Below are 19,735 nucleotides of genomic sequence, written 5' to 3'. Positions count from 1 at the left end.
ATCAATATGAAACATTAACCATTTCTCTCACCCTCAGATGCTGCCTGACCTGCTGAATATTTCCAGAATTTTCTGTTGGCTGCTTTTGCTGACAAAACAACCACTAGGTGGTGCAGTACTTGCACATGCACAAATGCAGCCTCATGCACTGAAACGGCACTGTCTGCAATGTTTTTGGCAGCTGCCAATAGCAAAGATGGCACTGCTCAATTTATCACAAGCACAATAACAAATGAAACCAAAATAGCCATTTCTGGTCCCCGCTCCTGCTCCCGCAATGAGTTGTTTAATGAATTTTATTGACAATTATTTTAGAACACAAACACGAATTCTAAACCAGTGAGCTTTTTAAAAAGAGATTTCTAACATTTTGGAACATGGAACAGATAAATCCTGGGAGTTCGTTTTCAGCACGAACACCCACAGAGAGCTGCTTCTGTGTTGTAATAAGTGCCAAATCCACAACTTGATCCAGCATCACTTCAGTGAGCTTTGTGTTTAGACCTGTGCCAATACCAAGGAACTAGTTTGGTTTTTCACCTAGTTGTTGTTTCGTAAACCTAAATCCAGCAGACATTTTGTTTTAATATGAGAATTTTAAATGGATCTGGCTGAAAATGGGATCGTTGGGTCATTACTGAGTCTGTGAAACATACTGGCTCCTCTCCAATCTCTACCAGACCAACACAGCAGCTCCAGGATAGCTGCATGTGCAGGATTGTGTGTGCAATTCAATATAATCCGTGGTCTCGCCCCGTCTTCCCCCTTGGCCGCTCACTCCCACTCGCAGTCTTCCTCCCCTCCCCTGCCTATCACTCTCTCTCTTCCACGCTTCTCCCTTGTGGGGAAAAACGGCTGCGATTGTGGGAGGGAGGGGGGACCAGTAGCGGGAGGGAGCGGGGACCAGAAGCGGGAGAGAGCCGAGTGGGGAGAAGTGGCGAGGCCAGGAGTGACGAGCGACGAATTACGTTTTCGCGTGGATGTGCGAAATAGTCCTGGCAAGCCAGGTCCTGACGTAGGCTGCGCATGCACAGCATGATACTGGCAACAAGAGTCTGTTCTGCACATGTGCGAATCCGGGAACGCTCTGATGATGTCAACGGGGGGAGGGGGGAGGGTAGCTGTGTTGTCAGAAGTCACTTTGTTTCTGTTTTTATCTCAGATTTCCAACATCTGCAGTATTTTGCTTTAGTACGTAGGCTATGGTGTTTTATCTGATCACAAATACACTCAAAATTCTGCAAGACCTTCCATGGAACAGAAACAACCAAGTCATAAGCCCTTTTACAACTGCTATTGACTGCAATCTGTTGGTAGGGTATCTGATGCATAAAATTAATAATTGAAAAAATAATAGTCCGCACATTTGGCATCCTCAAAATGTATTTCCTTGTTTCAGTTTTACAGAAGTTGATCATAATACAACCAGAAGCAGCTTGGTGAAAATTTGATTCCATACACAATATATAAATATCACAGAGGTATCACTTCCCAGCCACTAAAAGCAACGAATATAAATGTTTGGGGAGGCAGATAGTCCAGTGACGGGGTTGGAACAGAATGTACCTGTGGCTTTTATAGGTCATCCCTTTCTTTAAGGACTATTTGTCATACCACTCACAGACTCTACTTTCATGTACTGTACTGGAAAAGGGGTAGTGGTTGCTTGCCAATGGGGACTGCAGGTCTTGAGTAATGCTTCGGCCAGGCAGAAAGTGGGTAATTTTATTTTTAGCACAAACCTGTTTATGAATATTTCCATAAAGAAGACGGCGCAATGCCAAGACTGCACAGTTTCTGAAGAAATGCATATGCCAATGAAGAAAAACAAGTTTATTTCACAACAGCTAAGGTGTTTTTGCATAGAATAGTATCCACATTACTTATAAATTCAATGTTACATTAAAAAGTTTTTCTTTAAAATCTTTTTTAAAAGTGTACAAAATCCTCACATGCATTCATCAAAAAAAGAAACTTAAAAATGTGATCAGGCATCCTGCATTGTGGAAGAGAGATGAAAGATCAGGAGAACATCCGTCCCTTTGTAAGGATCTGCATTGTGTTTTCTGAGATCTCAAATTGGAGACCTTTCTCTTGTAAGATGACGTTACAAGGTAAGCATTATCATATGCTGGAGGATGCCTGAGTATATTTTGTTTATATTTAATTATATCAAATCTAGTATTTCATCAGTCATCCACTCTTGATGTTTCCTCTTCTCTTTTTTAAGGATACCGTTTTGGATACTGTTGGGGGGGATGGCCTATCAGGGGAAAACATCAGCAGCCAGAGCAGTGGCACCATGGCTGGCACTATTGTTCAGCAGGGATGGACAAAGCGCAGAAGAGCAACAGTTATAGGGAACTCTATAGTCAGGGGCACAGATAGGCGCTTCTGTGGACGTGAAAGAGACTCCAGGATGGTATGTTGCCTCCCTGATGCCAGGGTCAAGGATGTCTCTGAACGGACAGGGGGCATTCTGAAGGGGGAGGGTGAACAGCCAGACGTTGTGGTACACATCGGTACCAATGACATAGGCAGGAAGAGTGACGAGGTCCTGCAGGGAGAGTTTAGGGAGTTAGGTAGAAAGTTAAAAGACAGGATCTCTAGGGTTGTAATCTTGGGATTACTCCCTGTGCCACGTGCCAGTGAGGCTAGAAATAGGAAGATAGTACAGCTAAACACGTGGCTGAACAGCTGGTGTAGAAGAGAGGGTTTCAGATATCTGGACCATTGGGATCTCTTCAGGGACAGATGGGACCTGGACAAGAAGGACGGATTGCATCTAAACTGGAGGGGCACAAATATCCTGGCTGCGATGTTTGCTAGCGTCACTCGGGAGGGTTTAAACTAGTGTGGCAGGGGGGTGGGAACCAGAGCAGTAGGACAGCAAGTGAAATAAATGAGGGGGAATTAGTAAATAAGGCCAGTAAGACTAAGAGGAAGAGCAGGCAGGGAGATGTTGAGGAGCACAGCGGGACTGGTGGTCTGGAGTGCATTTGTTTCAATGCGAGAAGTATAACAGGTAAGGCAGATGAACTTAGAGTTTGGATTTGTACTTGGAACTATGATGTTGTTGCCATTACAGAGACTTGGTTGAGGGAAGGACAGGATTGGCAGCTAAATGTTCCAAGATTTAGAAGCTTCAGGCGGGATAGAGGGGGTTGTAAAAGGGGTGGGGGAGTTGCATTACTTGTTAAGGAGAATATCACAGCTGTACTGCGGGAGGACACCTCGGAGGGGTCGTGCAGCGAGGCAATATGGGTGGAGCTCAGGAATAGGAAGGGTGCAGTCACGATGTTGGGGGTTTTCTATAGGCCTCCCAACAGCCAGCAGGAGGTAGAGGAGCAGATATGTAGACAGCTTTTGGAAAGATGTAAAGGTAACAGGGTTCTAGTGGTGGGTGATTTTAACTTCCCCTATATTGACTGGACCTCACTTAGTGCTAGGGGCTTGGATGGGGCAGAATTTGTAAGGAGCATCCAGGAGGGCTTCTTGAAACAATATGTAGATAGTCCAACTAGGGATGGGGCCGTACTGGACCTGGTATTGGGGGATGAGCCCGGCCAGGTGGTCGAAGTTTCAGTAGGGGAGCATTTCGGGAACAGTGACCATAATTCCATAAGTTTTAAGGTACTTGTGGATAAGGATAAGAGTAGTCCTTGGGTGAATGTGCTAAATTGGGGGAAGGCTAATTATAACAATATCAGGCAGGAACTGAAGAATTTAGATTGGGGGCGGCTGTTTGAGGGTAAATCAACATCTGACATGTGGGAGTCTTTCAAATGTCAGTTGATTAGAATCCAGGACCAGCATGTTCCTGTGAGGAAGAAGGATAAGTTTGGCAAGTTTCAGGAACCTTGGATAACACGGGATATTGTGAGCCTAGTCAAAAAGAAAAAGGAAGCATTCGTAAGGGCTGGCAGGCTAGGAACAGACGAATCCCTTGAGCAATATAAAGACAGTAGAAAGGAACGTAAGCAAGGAGTCAGGAGGGCTAAAAGGGGTCATGAAAAGTCATTGGCAAACAGGATTAAGGATAATCCCAAGGCTTTTTATACGTATATAAAGAGCAAGAGGGTAACTTGGGAAAGAGTTGGCCCGCTCAAGGACAGAGAAGGGAACCTATGTGTGGAGCCAGAGGAAATGGGCGAGGTACTAAATGAGTACTTTGCATCAGTATTCACCAAAGAGAAGGACTTGGTGGATGATGAGCCTAGGGCAGGGAGTGTAGATAGTCTCAGTCATCTCATTATCAAAGAGGAGGAGGTGTTGGGTGTCTTGCAAAGCATTAAGGTAGATAAGTCCCCAGGGCCTAGTGGGATCTACCCCAGAATACTGAGGGAGGCAAGGGAAGAAATTGCTGGGGCCTTGACAGAAATCTTTGCATCCTCATTGGCTACAGGTGAGGTCCCAGAGGACTGGAGAATAGCCAATGTTGTTCCTTTGTTTAAGAAGGGTAGCAAGGATAATCCAGGAAATTATAGGCCGGTGAGCCCTACATCAGTGGTAGGGAAATTATTAGAACAGGATTTACTTCCATTTGTAAACAAATGAAAAAAATGGGCAAAGTGAGCCCAACACACTCTCAGTAGGCAAATCTGTTCCCTCCTATGACCTTTTGATTCCCCTCCCATGATCTGACGAACCCCATTCTGATAACCTTCCATCCCAATGACTGACACCCTCCTGATGACTGACACCCTCTCAATGATGGACCCCCCCCCCCCACCCCCTACCAATGACTTACTCCTCCTGATGCCAGATTCCCGGCTGTGGACCTGGTCTAACCACCCAACAGCCAGTCAATCTGGCTGGCTGCGACCGGGAAACAGTGAATTACTTTTAAGATCAAGTCCTGCCATTTAATTAAGCACAACCCCTGACCCAAGTTCCAAGTTTCAAGGCTGCTAAACCTATGCCCCGCACCCTTCCCATCTGTCTGTTATTATCAAGGCCTTTGACTCAATACTACCCGCTCAGCCAAGGCTGACATTGGGGCTGCTCAGAAGAAACTGCAGCTTTCCCAGGTATTTGTTAACTGCTCACGTTACATAAACAATTCCTATGTTGATTGCCCCAATGGCTAACCCTCAGAAATGCAACACTATGTAGACTTTATATGTCAGTGCTGCAGTTTAAAGCAGTGATCTTTCCCTTTATGTTAATTTAGCCTGCCTTCCCGATTGGATTAGTGGATAAATCTATTGTGGAATTGAATGGTGCAGTCCAGGAGGGTTCCAGGTTTGATTCCCAGGTTATACTGCGTTAACTAATCTCAGTGAACATGACAGTAAGGACACTATAGTTGACCTCAGGAACCCTAAATGGGGATCAGCGAGAGGCTCTTTCCCTGTCCAATAAATCTTGCTGGAATGTGTCTGTGATAATACATCAAGTGAGGAGACAATAAGGCTGTAATGACCCCTACAGTCAAATAGTCTACTGGCATTTGGTTTCAATGGTCACACAGTCTGGCCACTTGGGCCTTAGCCCACCAGCTCTCACAGGACTGTGAGATCACCTACAGAAAGGGTGCAAAGAATATTGGGACAAGGAAGATGTTCAGGAGTGATGTCAGGAAACACTGTCACACAAAGTGTAGCAGAAGTCTGGAACTCACTCCCTTGGAAAGCTGTTGAGGCTAAGGGTCAATTGAAATTTCAAAACTGAAATTAATAGCGTTTAGTTGGGTAATGGTATTAAGGGATATGGAACTAAAGCAGGTAGATGGAGTCATGATGCAAATCATAAAGGCTCCTTAGACAGCACCTTCCAAACCCGCGACCTCTACCAACTAGAAGGACAAGGGCAGCAAATTCATGGGAACACCATCACCTGCAAGTTCCCCTCCAAGTCACACACCATCCTGACTTAGAACTATATCGCCGTTCCTTCACAGTCGCTGGGTCAAAATCCTGGAACTCCCTTTCTAATAGCACTGTGGGTGTACCTACCCCACATGGACTGCAGCTGTTCAAGAAGGCAGCTCACTACCACCTTCTTGAGGGCAATTAGGGATGGGCAACAAATGCTGGCCTGGTCAGCGTCGCCCACATCCCATGCATGCATTAAAAAAAAATCAGCCATAGTCTAAATGAATGGTGGAACAAGCTTGAGGGATTGAATGGCCTACTCCTGCTTCTAACTTTGGTATGAGTTGTACAAGGTGCAGAACTAAGAAGGAAAAGTCCACATTACATCAGCCCAAAAGCAAAATACTGTGGACGCTGGAAATCTGAAATAAAAACAGAAAGTTCTGGAAATACACAGCAGGTCAGGCAGCATCCGTGGAGAGAGAAACAGAGTTAACGTTTCAAGTCTGTGACATTCATCAGAACTCTGATGAAAGGCCATGTAGAGGGAAAAATTGTGGCTGATGCAGCTAAATAAATACACATATATATATATAAGATGAAAGTGTAGCCACATATTGTTACAAAATGAGGTATTTACCCAAGGCATTGTGGGACAAGTTAGTTAGCTTGTAGCCTTGAGCATGGTACTGCTTAGCACAGGCAATTAGCCTGACCAAGGAAGGCCCCCCATATCAGTGCATAAGACAGCTGCTCTGTCTAATTGCGGACTACACAAAGCAACTAGGAATGTTGGCCTGATAGAGTTGGGCGGCACAGTGGCGCAGTGGTTAGCACCACAGCCTCACAGCTCCAGCAACCCGGGTTCAATTCTGGGTACTGCCTGTGTGGAGTTTGCAAGTTCTCCCTGTGTCTGCGTGGGTTTTCTCCGGGTGCTCCGGTTTCCTCCCACATGCCAAAAGACTTGCAGGTTGGTAGGTAAATTGGCCATTATAAATTGCCACTAGTATAGGTAGGTGGTAGGGAAATATAGGGACAGGTGGGGATGTGGTAGGGATATGGGATTAGTGTAGGATTAGTATAAATGGGTGGTTGATGGTCGGCACAGACTCAGTGGGCCGAAGGGCCTGTTTCAGTGCTGTATCTCTAAACATAAACTAAACATAAACAGTTAGAAGGATTCATTGTGAAGCCTCAAGGATAGTTGATAAGGGGGATTTGGTAAACAAGCTGAGATGGTCAGGGGCGTACCATGAGCTATCCCCACAACCACATGATGCATAATTAATAATTTTATTGGTAATGAATGTAATATATGTAATCAATAACCGTTATGATTGGATTATGTCCAGCCGGGATGGGCTGAGTAACTGTATATCTGTTGTGGATTTTCCTTTGTTCGGTGGAGAGGCATCTGGACAGCCCAGTGACCTGCTCCCTGCTGGCGTAACTCAATAAACTGTTTGACATTGGAGCAGACCTGAGTGTCGAGTGATTCTTCTAGATTCATTCCCGCTAACAGCCATCCACCTGAAACGGTAACTGAGACTTCCTCCACAGATACTGTCAGACCTGCTGAGTATTTCCAGAATTTTCTGTTTTTTTTTTATTATTAGTATTACATCATATGTCTTCTGGTTCCAGACAAAGGAAAGTACAAGAACATTCTATCCACGGAGTCCCCCTCAATTTCCCCGGTGCTGATCTCAGTGAGCTGACTGGATTGTCAACCTCAGTCAGACATGGCACAAAATCTGAGACATCTTCAAGTGTTTTATCAGTAGATTATTCATTTTGTGTAAAACCCCTGAACAAAATTTCCCTTTCAGATTGTTAGCCACTTTGCCAAGGGGCCGTACAATGTTGTAAACCCCCCCCCCACCCCCTTCCCCCTTCCCCCTTTCAGAATCTAACCCATGGACTTTTCTTTTCGCGAGTCTTTTCTCCCCCTGCTGCCTGAAGCACTGGTTTCGCTTCCCTTTCTGTCTTCGTACACATGTAACAGCTTACCTCAAACACACCAGAGTGTTTATCTGGAAACGGATATCTGCATGCTTACAATGTATTATGTGCTGAGCATCATGTGCTCTCTATACAAGGTCATTACACCACAGATCCTGGTCTACATCAGCTCCCAAAATAGCAAATGTAACTCGTTCCATTGGAATCTTGACTTCAGTTGTGTTTCTATACCAGAGAAGCTTTTGCTGGAGGGGGCATTCATGACAATTTGTACAGAAGAGTTCAGTATTTGAGAGGTTCATGATGAAAGTGTATTCTTATTTAAAAGTAGATCACTCTATTGTCACAGGATTGACATTCTTTGAACAAAATTTGCTAATAAAACCCAACTCTTTCATATTCACTGTGGCATGTCATTTGATACGTTTCTGCAATTGTCCAATTTCCACAGGTTTTCCACAGCTTCCCTGTAATGGTGAGATGGGGTGTAGATAATGTGAATGGCACAAGTTCATTCCAGCAGATTCAGCCAATTGCAGCAAATTAAAATCAGGATATCCTTGTGACCTGGTCAGCCATGATCAGAGCTGAGCAGGCATTTCTCCCACACTGAGGGAGGGAAAATTGCTGAGGTAAATCACCTTTTCAAACTTCATAATATAGATGTCATGGAGTACAGCAACATCTCGATTAAAATGGGGCCTTGCAACAAGCCATGATTTCTAACCATTCTGCACCATTTTTCAAAACTTCATTTTGGGCATTCCACAGCTGCATTATTGCATTATCTATATTTGTAATGCTGTCACAGAAAGCCAGCAAAGAAATGATGAGCCAAATGCCTCCTTCTGAGCTGTGATCATTCTATGATTCTATAAATGGCTCATTAGTTGTTTGAAGAGTGTGAAAGCACCATTCTTACTGCTGTGTAATGACTGGCCAAGTTCCACCCCATCCTACAGACTGAATTGGGTTGCTTAAATCACCAGCAGCAAAGTCACACAAACCAGTCATTCTGATTGGTGGTTATAAAAATGTACAGAGGATGATGCTTTGATTGCTCAAATAGGAAAATTGTCCTCTTATTTCTAAAATCAAGACTTGTTGCATCATCACAGACTCTGATTCATTCTTTCCCAAGGACTTCAAAACTATGGAACTCCTTGGGGGTAATTTTAACCTAACTTGCATGGGTGGGAAACCAGATTCAAGTGGAACATTGGTTTAACTCCCTGCCTGATATCACGCTCCACTGATTTCAATGGAGAGTGCAATCGAGCAGGATGTAACTCAGCATTGCACCCGATCTCGTCAGTTCCCAGAGGGGTGGGGTAGGTTAAAATTGCCCCCATTTACTTACCTTGGCCTTCCCTCCAAGTAATCCATGTGTTCCAGCAACAAGTTAATGCACCTCATCTATTCATCTATGCTAGTCCATCTTTACCTATCCTATTGTATCAGCCTTACCTCTGCATCTACATTTCTTAATAAGCAGCAATTAACTTTGGAATTACACAAAAAGCACAATCATATCAAATGGTGCATTTGCAAGACACAAGGGACTTCATATGGTTTTTCAATTACTGAGGCAGCCAATATTTGTACATCAAAGTTTGTGATCCACCAACAGACGTGGGAACTTACATTCAACCCTTCTGCAATTCATTTGGGACATACTTGTAATGTGAGAAAAAAAATGTTTGGTAAACAAATTAATGTATCTATGAGTTAGCTGCAGTCATTTGATTATTTCACTATGCTTTTACGACATGGAGAACTGGGATGGTTTGTCTTTTAACTTATGAGGGTGGGGGAGTGGGGGGGTGGGGAAGTGGTGAATTTCCCAAAGGCTCTCACACTGACATTGAATTGAGATGCTGAGGATCTCATAGCAACTCAAGGTATACTTCAGCTTTTGCATCACATGCCCAATTTATAGTCTTTTGGCTCTATCCTAAAGTGTTCGAAACAGCTTCAAAAGTGCTCCTTATTGTTCTCAATCTTAATAGAATCACAGAATCACAGAATTGTTACGGCGCAGAAGGAGGCTATTCGGCCCATCATGTCCGCACTGGCTCTCTGAATGAGCAATTCACTTAGTTCCATTCCCCCGCCTTCTCCCCATAACCCTGCACATTCTTCCTTCTCATAAGAGTTTAATTCCCTTTTGAATGCTTCAACTGAACCTGCCTCCACCACACTCTCAGGCAGTGCATTCCAGACCTTAACCACTCGATTCATGAAAAAGTTTTTCCTCATGTCACTTTTGCTTTTCTTACCAATTACTTTAAATCTGTTCCCTCTCGTTCTCGATCCTTTCACGAGTGGGAACAGTTTCTCTCTATCTACTCTGTCCAGACCCCTCATGATTTTGAATACCTCTATCAAATCACCTTTCAGCCTTCTCTTCTCCAAAGAAAACAGTCCTAACCTCTCCAATCTATCTTCATAACTGAAGTTCCTCACCCCGGAACATTCTCGTGAATCTTTTCTGTACTCTCTCCAATGCCCACGTCTTTCCTAAAGTGCGGCGCTCAGAACTGGATGCAATACTCCAGCTGAAGCCGAACTAATGTCTTCGACAAGTTCAACATAACCTCCTCACTCGTACACTCTGCCCCTATTAATAAAGCCCAGGATACTGTATGCTTTATTAACTGCTCTCTCAACCTGTCCTGCCATCTTCAATGACATGCACATATACACCCAGATCACTCTGCTCCTGCACCCCCTTTAAAATTGTACCCTTTATTTATATTGGCTCTCCATGTTATTCCAACCAAAATGAATCATTTCACATTTCTCTGCATTGAACTTCATCTGCCACTTGTCCATCCATTTCACCAACTTGACAATGTCCTTTTGAAGTTCTACATTATCCTCCTCACAGTTTAGATATCAACAGCGTGCATCCATGGTTCACCAGGAGTGTGATAAAGAATGACATGATGACATTATATACAGTGACAGATTGGTGCAAATTGGTGTGTAGACATCAGGAAGGCAAAATTTGATGGTCCCCAAAAGCGGGCATGGGGATGACAATGCATGACTAACCTGTGCCTATTGCTTCCAATGCAGGCAGCATACCAGCTTCGTGCTACTGTTAATGTACGTGATTGCAGCATTCAGCCAGCACTAACCATGCTGTTGAGTAGCTGCACGCCTCGTCAGGGGTCCCATGTTTGTGCGAGGCTAGCACCACTTAACGCTAGCCTGCACCTTTTAAAGGGTGGTTCATTCTGGCTGGAGCAGTTGCTGGAACTGTTTGCACATGAGTCTGAGCAGGAAGAAGAGTGAATTATGATGCAACAGGGGAGAGCACATGTTACAAGTTTCTCTGATGCTGCACTGGATGCCTTGATGGAAGAGGTGAAGAGGAGGAGAGATGTGATCTATCCACAGAGAAACATGAGGCCCTCCAGACAATTGTGAAGGCAATGGGACCAGAGAGCTGTGGTGGTGAATGCTAGGAATCAAACCCTGAGTACCTGGATGCTGTGCTGCAAAAAGTACAGTGGACTCACACAAGTGATTTAGGTCAGTGAATGTATCTTCAAATGCCATATCACTGCACCACTAGCCTCAGACACTGCTCAATGGACCAATCTCTCATCACTCACCTACCAACAATCTCTATCGATCATGACTCATACTTAACATTCATAGCATCACCTCACCCTCACATTCATGGTATTGCTGCAAGCCTCACACTCACTTCTCCCAGCTTACACACACTGCCAGCTATTCAAACATGACTGCCACATCACCCAAACACATTATACAACACCCACTGACACACTTTCCTCTCTCTTGCAGGACAAGGTGGGGCATAACTGGAGGCAGCAGCACTTACCTGGCTGCATGTCCTTACTTCCATGAAGAACATTGGTGCACCCATGGCTGAGACAGTGGCCAGCGTCAAGGCTGAAATCATAGAAGGTGGCAGCATTCTTATACCTAATCCTGCTTCACACATCCCACAATCTCTTTTGATTTGCAAGCTTCAGATGGTGTAAGCCGGCAGCTCATTATTTCCTCCTCCCTTCACCACAACCCTACCCTTGTGCCTTTCTCGTGTCAGATACTCAGGAACTGCCACCTGGCAGTGGTGGAACAACAACAGTTAAAAGGAAAAAGAAACATTGTCACTCGCTCTCACACTCACAGGCATCAACTCAGATACTGACACTGCACGTAATTTAGAGGATAGTATGGAGGTGGGATCTGCACGTCGTGTGGATTGGACATAACTGGGAAGGGTTCTGCTGCAAAGGACTCAGACAAGCACTTTGATGGGGCAACCTACAGAAGAAGGCTGGTGGGTGTACACAATGAAACACTTGGTGCATTGGGAAGCCTGCCAGAAAGCCTGCGGTCACTGTCAAGGAGTATGGAGGAGTCCATCAACAACTTGGTACAGAGTTTTGCAGAGAGCTTGGAGCCCCATCCTTTCCAGCATGGAAGCGATGGCCAACTCGATGAGCACAATTACAGATCCAGCCATGCAGCAGTGTGTGACAGCTGGTGTCTCAGCTTCTATTGCAGGACAAGCAGAGACCACATAACAGGCTGGATTTGGTATTCCTGCCGCCAGAGGCGGAGGCAGGTGTGGAACATGGAGGATGTCCCCCATGGGACCCGCACCGCGTGCCAATGCAACTACACGCGGGTGCCCATTTTACAAATATTTTATATTTGTTCATGGGATGTGGGCATTGCTGGCTATGCCAGCATTTATTGCCCATCCCTAATTGCCCTTGCGAAGGTGGTGGTGATCTGCCTTCTTAACCGCTGCAGTCCTTGTGAGGTAAGTACACTAACGGTGCTGTTAGGAAGGGAGTTCCAGGATTTTGACCCAGCAACAGTGGAACACAGCGATATAGTTCCAAGTCAGGATGGCGTGTGGTTTGGAGGGAAACTTGCAGGTGGTGGTGTTCCCATACATTTGCTACCCTTGTCCTTCTAGGTGGTAGAGGTTGCGGGTTTGGAAGGTGCTGTCTAAGGAGCCTTGGCGAGTTGCTGCAGTGTATCTTGTAGATGGTACACACTGCTGCCACTGTGTGTTGGCGGTGGAGAGAGTGAATGTTTGTGCCAATCAAGCAGACTGCTTTATCCTGGATGGTGTTGAGCTTCTTGAGTGTTTTTGGAGCTGCACCCATCAAGGCAAGTGGAGAGTATTCCATCACACTCCTGACTTGTGCCCTGTAGATGGTGGACAGGCTTTGGGGAGTCAGGAGGTGAGTTACTCGCTGCAGAATTCCCAGCCTCTGACCTGCTCTTGTAGTCACAGAACTTATGTGTCTGGTCCAGTTCAGTTTCTGGTCAATGGTAATCCCCAGGATGTTGATAGTGGGGGATTTAGCGATGGTAATGCTATTGAACGTCAAAGGGAGATGGTTAGATTCTCTCTTGTTGGAGATGGTCATTGCTTGGCACTTGTGTGGTGTGAATGTTACTTGCCACATATTAGCCCAAGCCTGGATATTGTCTAGGACTTTCTGCATCTGGACACGGCTGCTTCAGTATCGGAGGAATTGCGAATGGTGCTGAACACTGTGCAATCATCAGCAGACATCCCAACTTCTGACCTTATGATGGAGGGAAGGTCATTGATGACCATGATATCCATGGCAACCACCCCCATCGCATAGCGGGGGCAGCCTCGGCAATGCCGTTCACGGCATCACCTGTTGAAGGAGCAGGTGCTGACACCATTTATAAAAGAATGCCAGCCCTGCAAACAGTACACCATAATGCAGGGTTCACCCCTTCCCCCCCACCCATCAGAGTGCAGAGTTAACCCCTTCACCCCCCCCCCACCCACCCATCAGAGTGCAAAGCTCACCCCTTCCCCCGACCCATCAGAGTGCAGAGTTCACCCCTTTCCCCCCACCCATCAGAGTGCAGAGTTCACCCCTTCCCCCCCACCCATCAGAGTGCAGAGTTCATCCCTTCCCCCCGACCCATCAGAGTGCAGAGTTCACCCCTCCCCCCCCACCCATCAGAGTGCAGAGTTCACCCCTTCCCCCCGACCCATCAGAGTGCAGAGTTCACCCCTCCCCCCACCCCTCCCCCACCCATCAGAGTGCAGAGTTCACCCCTCCCCCCGACCCATCAGAGTGCAGAGTTCACCCCTCCCCCCCCACCCATCAGAGTGCAGAGTTCACCCCTCCCCCCCCACCCATCAGAGTGCAGAGTTCACCCCTTACCCCCCACCCATCAGAGTGCAGAGTTCACCCCTCCCCCCGACCCATCAGAGTGCAGAGTTCACCCCTCCCCCCCCCACCCATCAGAGTGCAGAGTTCACCCCTCCCCCCACCCATCAGAATGCAGAGTTCACCCCTTCCCCCCCCCCCACCCATCAGAGTGCAGATTTCACCCCTCCCCCCACCCATCAGAGTGCAGAGTTCACCCCTTCCTCATCTCGGTGGCACCAGCTTTCCCTGGACGGGAAAGTGAAGGCGCTTGAGTGCCGCTCATCGCGATGAGGATCAGGAACTGAAGGTAAGATCGCTGCGGTTTATATCTTAATTCATGCAAATATGTTATTTAAATATGCTAAATCAGGTCCCATTGCAGAGCAGTGGAGGGGCCGCCACGGTGCTTCCCCATCTGTGGGAAGATCGGGTCCAACAGTCCTGGCGTCGGGTTCCGTGGCGGCAGCTGCCACTCCAATCTTTCAGCCACCCCTCCATGGAACCCAACGTTGGGCTGGGAACAAAATCCAGACCAATGTCTGGGTGCTGCAATGCAAGATTAACTTGCTGCCATACAAGCCCAGACTGCTGCTATCAAGAGTGCCAATGGCAATATTCAAAGGGGCATGCAGGTGTCACAGCAGTCCAGCAATCTGTCATCCAAAAGATAACTACTACCGCTGAGGTGCTGCCCCATGGGAGTGGCAGTGGCTTCATGGAGCACGACCCTCCTGTCCTCTCTCAGGAAGGCAGAATTTGCCCTCCTACCACTAACACATAAAAGTTTACGGTCACAGTCACCTTCACAGCCACTGACAATGCCGTCCTTGCTCTGCTCTGATCTTGCAGCTGTGGCGGCAGCAGGTGGTAGAATTTCAGCGAGGACAGTCTTCCCTCCCCGCTGCCAATTGAGGCCCTTAAGGGGCAATTAATACCCAATTAAGAGCCTCTTCCCACCGCCACTGGTATTAACCTAGCGGCTGGCAGACCTGTCGCCATGCGGGGAGCATGACATCCAAACCTGCGTGGGGTTGTTTGCCTGCTCCATGGGGGTGAGGTCACTCATTCAAAGTAGCTGATCAATGGACCTGCCATCAGGAAGGGGGGGGGCACACTGAGAGCCACCCCCTTTCCCTTGCTGCTGACCCCCCTATACCCCCCTCCCCTGTGATCCCCCAGTCTATGAAACCCCTCCTGCCATCACTCACCTGAGTCCAGGATCCAGCGCTGACCCAGGCCTCACTGGTGGTGCTGCTGAGCAAAAGAGCTGCTGGCCTGTGATTGGTTGGAGCTCTCAGTGGGCGGGATATCTGCCCCCAGGGTCCTTGATTCCGGGGAAGGCTTGCCGCTGTCCATTTAAGTGCCTGATTGGCACTTAATTCAGCGGGCCTACCCGAAAGGTAGCTGGCAGGTGAGACCCTCGTCGCCTACATTAAATACCATTGATTGTTCCTCACTGAGGTTCAGGTAGGAAATTGCCCCCTGAACATCCTGGGTGGATATGACCTCCTGCTGAGAGCCCTTTTCCCCTTCCTCCCTCTTCAATGGGACAGGGGATCACCTCTGCTCAGACCTTTATCCCAGTAGCCTGGCTGAGATCAGAAACTTGCAGTATAGGCAACTACAGGCACAAGCCAATAGTATTGATTCTCAATGTTTTTTTAACCAAAATACATTTCCTATACATGTTATCCTGACCAATAAGTGAGCAACGAAAATAGCTGCTCTGGTGTTAGAACACAATTGAGCATCTGTGGATCCTCATAATGATTCTTTTAGTTGCACAACGAATCAGATCACTGAAAGAACAGAAAAGTGTTACGAGCAGGTGAGAAAGGTGTCTAGGGGTTCCCTTTCAGCCTTCACCTGGTCTTACTGTAACAGGGTTTCGTTTTTAAACACACTATGTTTTGAGCTCCCCCTTGGTGAATCCTTGTTCACCGCTTTCCAATTATAAAGCAAAGAAATGGGCAGAAACAGGCTTTCTTAGGTTTAAAGAAGAAAAGTGACATTTATTAAAACTTAAACTCTAAGTCAGTTCATGCCCGTGTATACACACTGCACCCCATGCTAGCATACATAAGCGATACGCACATGCAAATACAGATAGAAAGGAGCAGAAGAAAAATAGTAGAAAGGTTTGAGGCATCTCTGAAGAGGGGTTTTTGTTTGTGTGCTTCGAGCTCGCTGTAGTCCTTGCTTGTAGGTAGATCTTGCTTTTCGTTGGGGCCCAGTATTCTTCTTAAACTTTGTTCGCTGTAGGAGACTTTTCTCTCTCGAGGTTCATATGTCTTCAATGGATTCCGAGGCTGGTGAGAGAGATGAGAGCAGACAGGAGAGGCTGTAGCAAGCCAGCCACGAGAGGTCTTTTCAGTCCAGGAGCTTTCTGAGTTCAAATTCTCTGTGGCAAGTTCAAAAACAACCTCCAACAGCCAGTTAGTCATGTGACTAAACTGGTCTGACTACGTCTGTTTGTGTATTTGGCCATCTTAACAGTCAACCTGGAATGCAAGCTCCTCTACCCTCAACATCTGGTAATCAAAAGTCCATTGTGGATTGAATGTGCCAGGGAATGGTCTTTTGTCCCTTTTAAGCATTGTCTGTAAATATGCAAATATATTTCCAGTCAAGGGTTTGGTGCTTTTCTTTTAAAAGCAAGTTCTTTCTTTACTCCAGTAACAGTTTAAAAATCAATGTTTATGTGGTGAAATTAATGTGCCTCATTCTTGGCAGGTGGGGGCCTGCGTGACAAAAGTAACAGGCTCTGTAATGTTTAAACTGCATCTAAGTCCTGCATTGTCAAGCTGCCTGAAGGGCAGTATAATTATATCTTTTCCATTGGGGATGAGATGTACTTTTGTTTATAAACAGAGCACCAGTGTTCACAGTGACACAAAACCTGCAATGTCAGTTCCTTTTTCTCAATTGGTCAAGGTAGCCCAACCGCGTACAGCCTTTGTTGTTGGTAGCATGTGTGGCCTACATTCTAAGCTGCCTACTTAAAATCATGGACTAAATATTTTCCTTATTAGAAATTTGAGAAGTTTAGGTGTGTTGTGACATAAATGGGATGCATTATGAAACATAAGGAAAGAATATTATTCATCATCTAAATTTAATGCTACCTCTTCCTATCCAAAATTGTCTAAAGAATGTTTACACTAAGTCATATTGAACAGCGGGTATGACAAGGGTGGTGGAATAGTGCAGCACAATGGAGCTGCACAATATTGTGCTGGCTCGAGGTCCCTGATCTCAAGCAGGTCACCACGAGGAACATGAAACGAAGGTCCACACTTCGCTACATAGGGGGAAGAAAACTCTGAGGAGAAGTTTGTTTACACACTGTAGACCATCGAGTCATATCCTGTCATCCACTGTTACCTGACTGAGACAGCCTGCAGGCATCTTGTACCCGGGCCTCTGCCATTGTCACTATGTACCCAGGCACTAAGAGATGCATGAGAACTACCCAATTTTCCCACTCTTCCCCCATATAAATGCCTCACCTCCAGCAGGGATCAGTTATTTTTTGGTCAAGCCCATATTCTGAAGACACAGAGAATGTATCAAATTGAAGTTCAGTTGTGGTCTCAGAGATACATGGGTTGTGTACAATGCTGTCATGTGGTCAGTGTTAGGATTGTAAAATTTATGTATGATGCTTTCATGTAGTCAGTGTAGGCGTCTCGGGGTTGTGTGCAGTGCAATATAATCAGTCTCAGGATTGCGAGCTAAAAGAATAGAAATCTTTAGAGATTAAAGACCCACAGCCTTTGACCCTAAATTGCAAATGGAGTCATTTCAAATCCAGCAACCCCTTTTACTGTAACTAAACTTAAACTTTGCTGCCTTTTCCACTTCATAAAACACTCAAGTCACTAATACTTAATCAGCTTGCTTCTGATAGTGTGGAATTCATGATGTATGGAGTGTGATGGACAAAAAAAGGAGTTCTAATCTTGTGGAACAATTATATGGGAAGCGAGGCATTGCTGGTAAAGGAAAGAATAAAATGCAGGGTGAACTGATGGAGTCACTGGAGTGCTACATCACAAAGATCTGCACAAGAGGTTCACTTACTGCCACTGTTTAAACATTAAGAAAAGAAAATAGCACCTTATAATTTCTCTCAGAAGCACTTTGCATGCAACTTACTTTGAAGTTACTGATATGTGAATAAACAGCAATGAGGTGATCAACCATGTTTTGGTGATATTAGTTTAGGGAGGAATGTTGGCCAGAATGCCAGGAGAACTTCCTTGTCTTCTTTGAACAGCAGCATCTCACCTTTACCATCTTATCTGAAGGACATTGCTGTCCTGAGTACTTCACTTGACTATCAACCTCGTTTCCATCACAGAGTCAATCCATGACTATCTGGCTCTGATACAAGAGTGCAAGGTGAAGGACTTCTTTTCTGAATTATTTTCACTAGGCCCAAAGTGAGACCACTCGAGAGTTACTGATCTACTTTTGCATTATAAGGGGCAAAATGGAATGGTTTCCTGCTACCAAGACAACCAACCGAGGTACCACTTGCCATTTCTCCCAACACTTGGCATTTCATCAAACACCCCCAAGAACAGATTAACTGGTAATTCATCTCATTGCTGTTTACCCAAATAGCCACAAGTAACTGCATTTCAAATTCCTGTGTGAAGTGCTTTGGGATGTTTTCCTGCTGTGCCATTTTCAGTGTAACATCATACGGGAAGTCAGAGTATCTATCACCAGGTTGTGAATAAAATGCAAGCAGATTCAGATTTCAGCTGTTGTATCACTTTTAGTTTGAGTGGATTGAATTAAGAAAAACGTGCAACTATTAATTAATTAGAGGTGAATTATTCTTCAAAGAATCCCATCATACAGGATCACTTGTAATCTGGGTACATTTATCAGCATTACGTGCCCTTCAGTACATGTCCTTTGTAAAGTAGAACATGAGCTTGATGTCCTTTTAGTCTTTGCAACCACAAAAGAAAACCAAAGCATGTGCCCTTCCATTAACCTCTGTACCCAGGGCAAAGCACAAAAATAGCTTTGTGGCCTTTGCTTAGTCTCCACCCTCCTTTGCACAGAGGTACAAGAAAGCTGTTATCTGTATCTGAGAATCAAATGCACATCATGTACCCTAGTGTAGTATGGCTACTCTCAGCAGATGTAGCAGAGTGTGGTCAACAAAAGTCCACATAGTACATTTTTTAAACTTTATCTCTTGTGCTCAGCAAGTAGCACTTTCATTTTCTCCACTTCTGTCAGATACTATTATCTTTGAGCGCACTCAGGCGAAATGATTCAACACAGGGTGGATGTAGCACAGTTGGACAGGAGTTGACAGGAGTCATCACACACTCACCGGGTTGGGTCACTTTGTACAGCTGACTCCCAGTGGCATTAATCCTTTGCACTCCCTGTAGGGTTGTGCTGTAGAATTTGTAAGAAGTAATGTGTTGTGTAGTTCTCTAGGCAGAGGTTCAGCTTGAGGAAGAACCCATACATCAAGCCCTTTGACTGGCATGTACCATTGTGGTGGGAGGGGCAGTATGTGTCTGGTAGGGAAACTCAGCAGGCATGTTTAATCTGAATGGTCAGTTCTCCTCTGGAAGAGGTCGTCGACCCCAGATATATCACCTTTGAACCTTTTGCTATGTTAAAGCCACTATATAAATGCAAGCTGTTGTTGTTGTATCACCTGACAGACGATAAATTGCAGCGCAGCTTCGAAAACTGGCTTTGGAGCCCTTTAGGTTTCTA

The 19,735-nt window shown here is 45.7% G+C and overlaps 1 long non-coding RNA gene across 1 annotated transcript in view; it reads right to left on the bottom strand.

The window, feature by feature from the left end:
• Positions 1-19,735, bottom strand: part of LOC137373019 (uncharacterized) — a 241,285-nt gene that overhangs the window by 131,147 nt on the left and 90,403 nt on the right. The window lies entirely within an intron of this gene.

Source organism: Heterodontus francisci, chromosome 8 (assembly GCF_036365525.1).
Source record: "Heterodontus francisci isolate sHetFra1 chromosome 8, sHetFra1.hap1, whole genome shotgun sequence".
In the NCBI taxonomy this organism is placed as follows: Eukaryota; Metazoa; Chordata; class Chondrichthyes; order Heterodontiformes; family Heterodontidae; genus Heterodontus; species Heterodontus francisci.
Note: the sequence above shows the minus strand (reverse complement) of the source record. Positions and strands in the feature narration are given on the sequence as shown.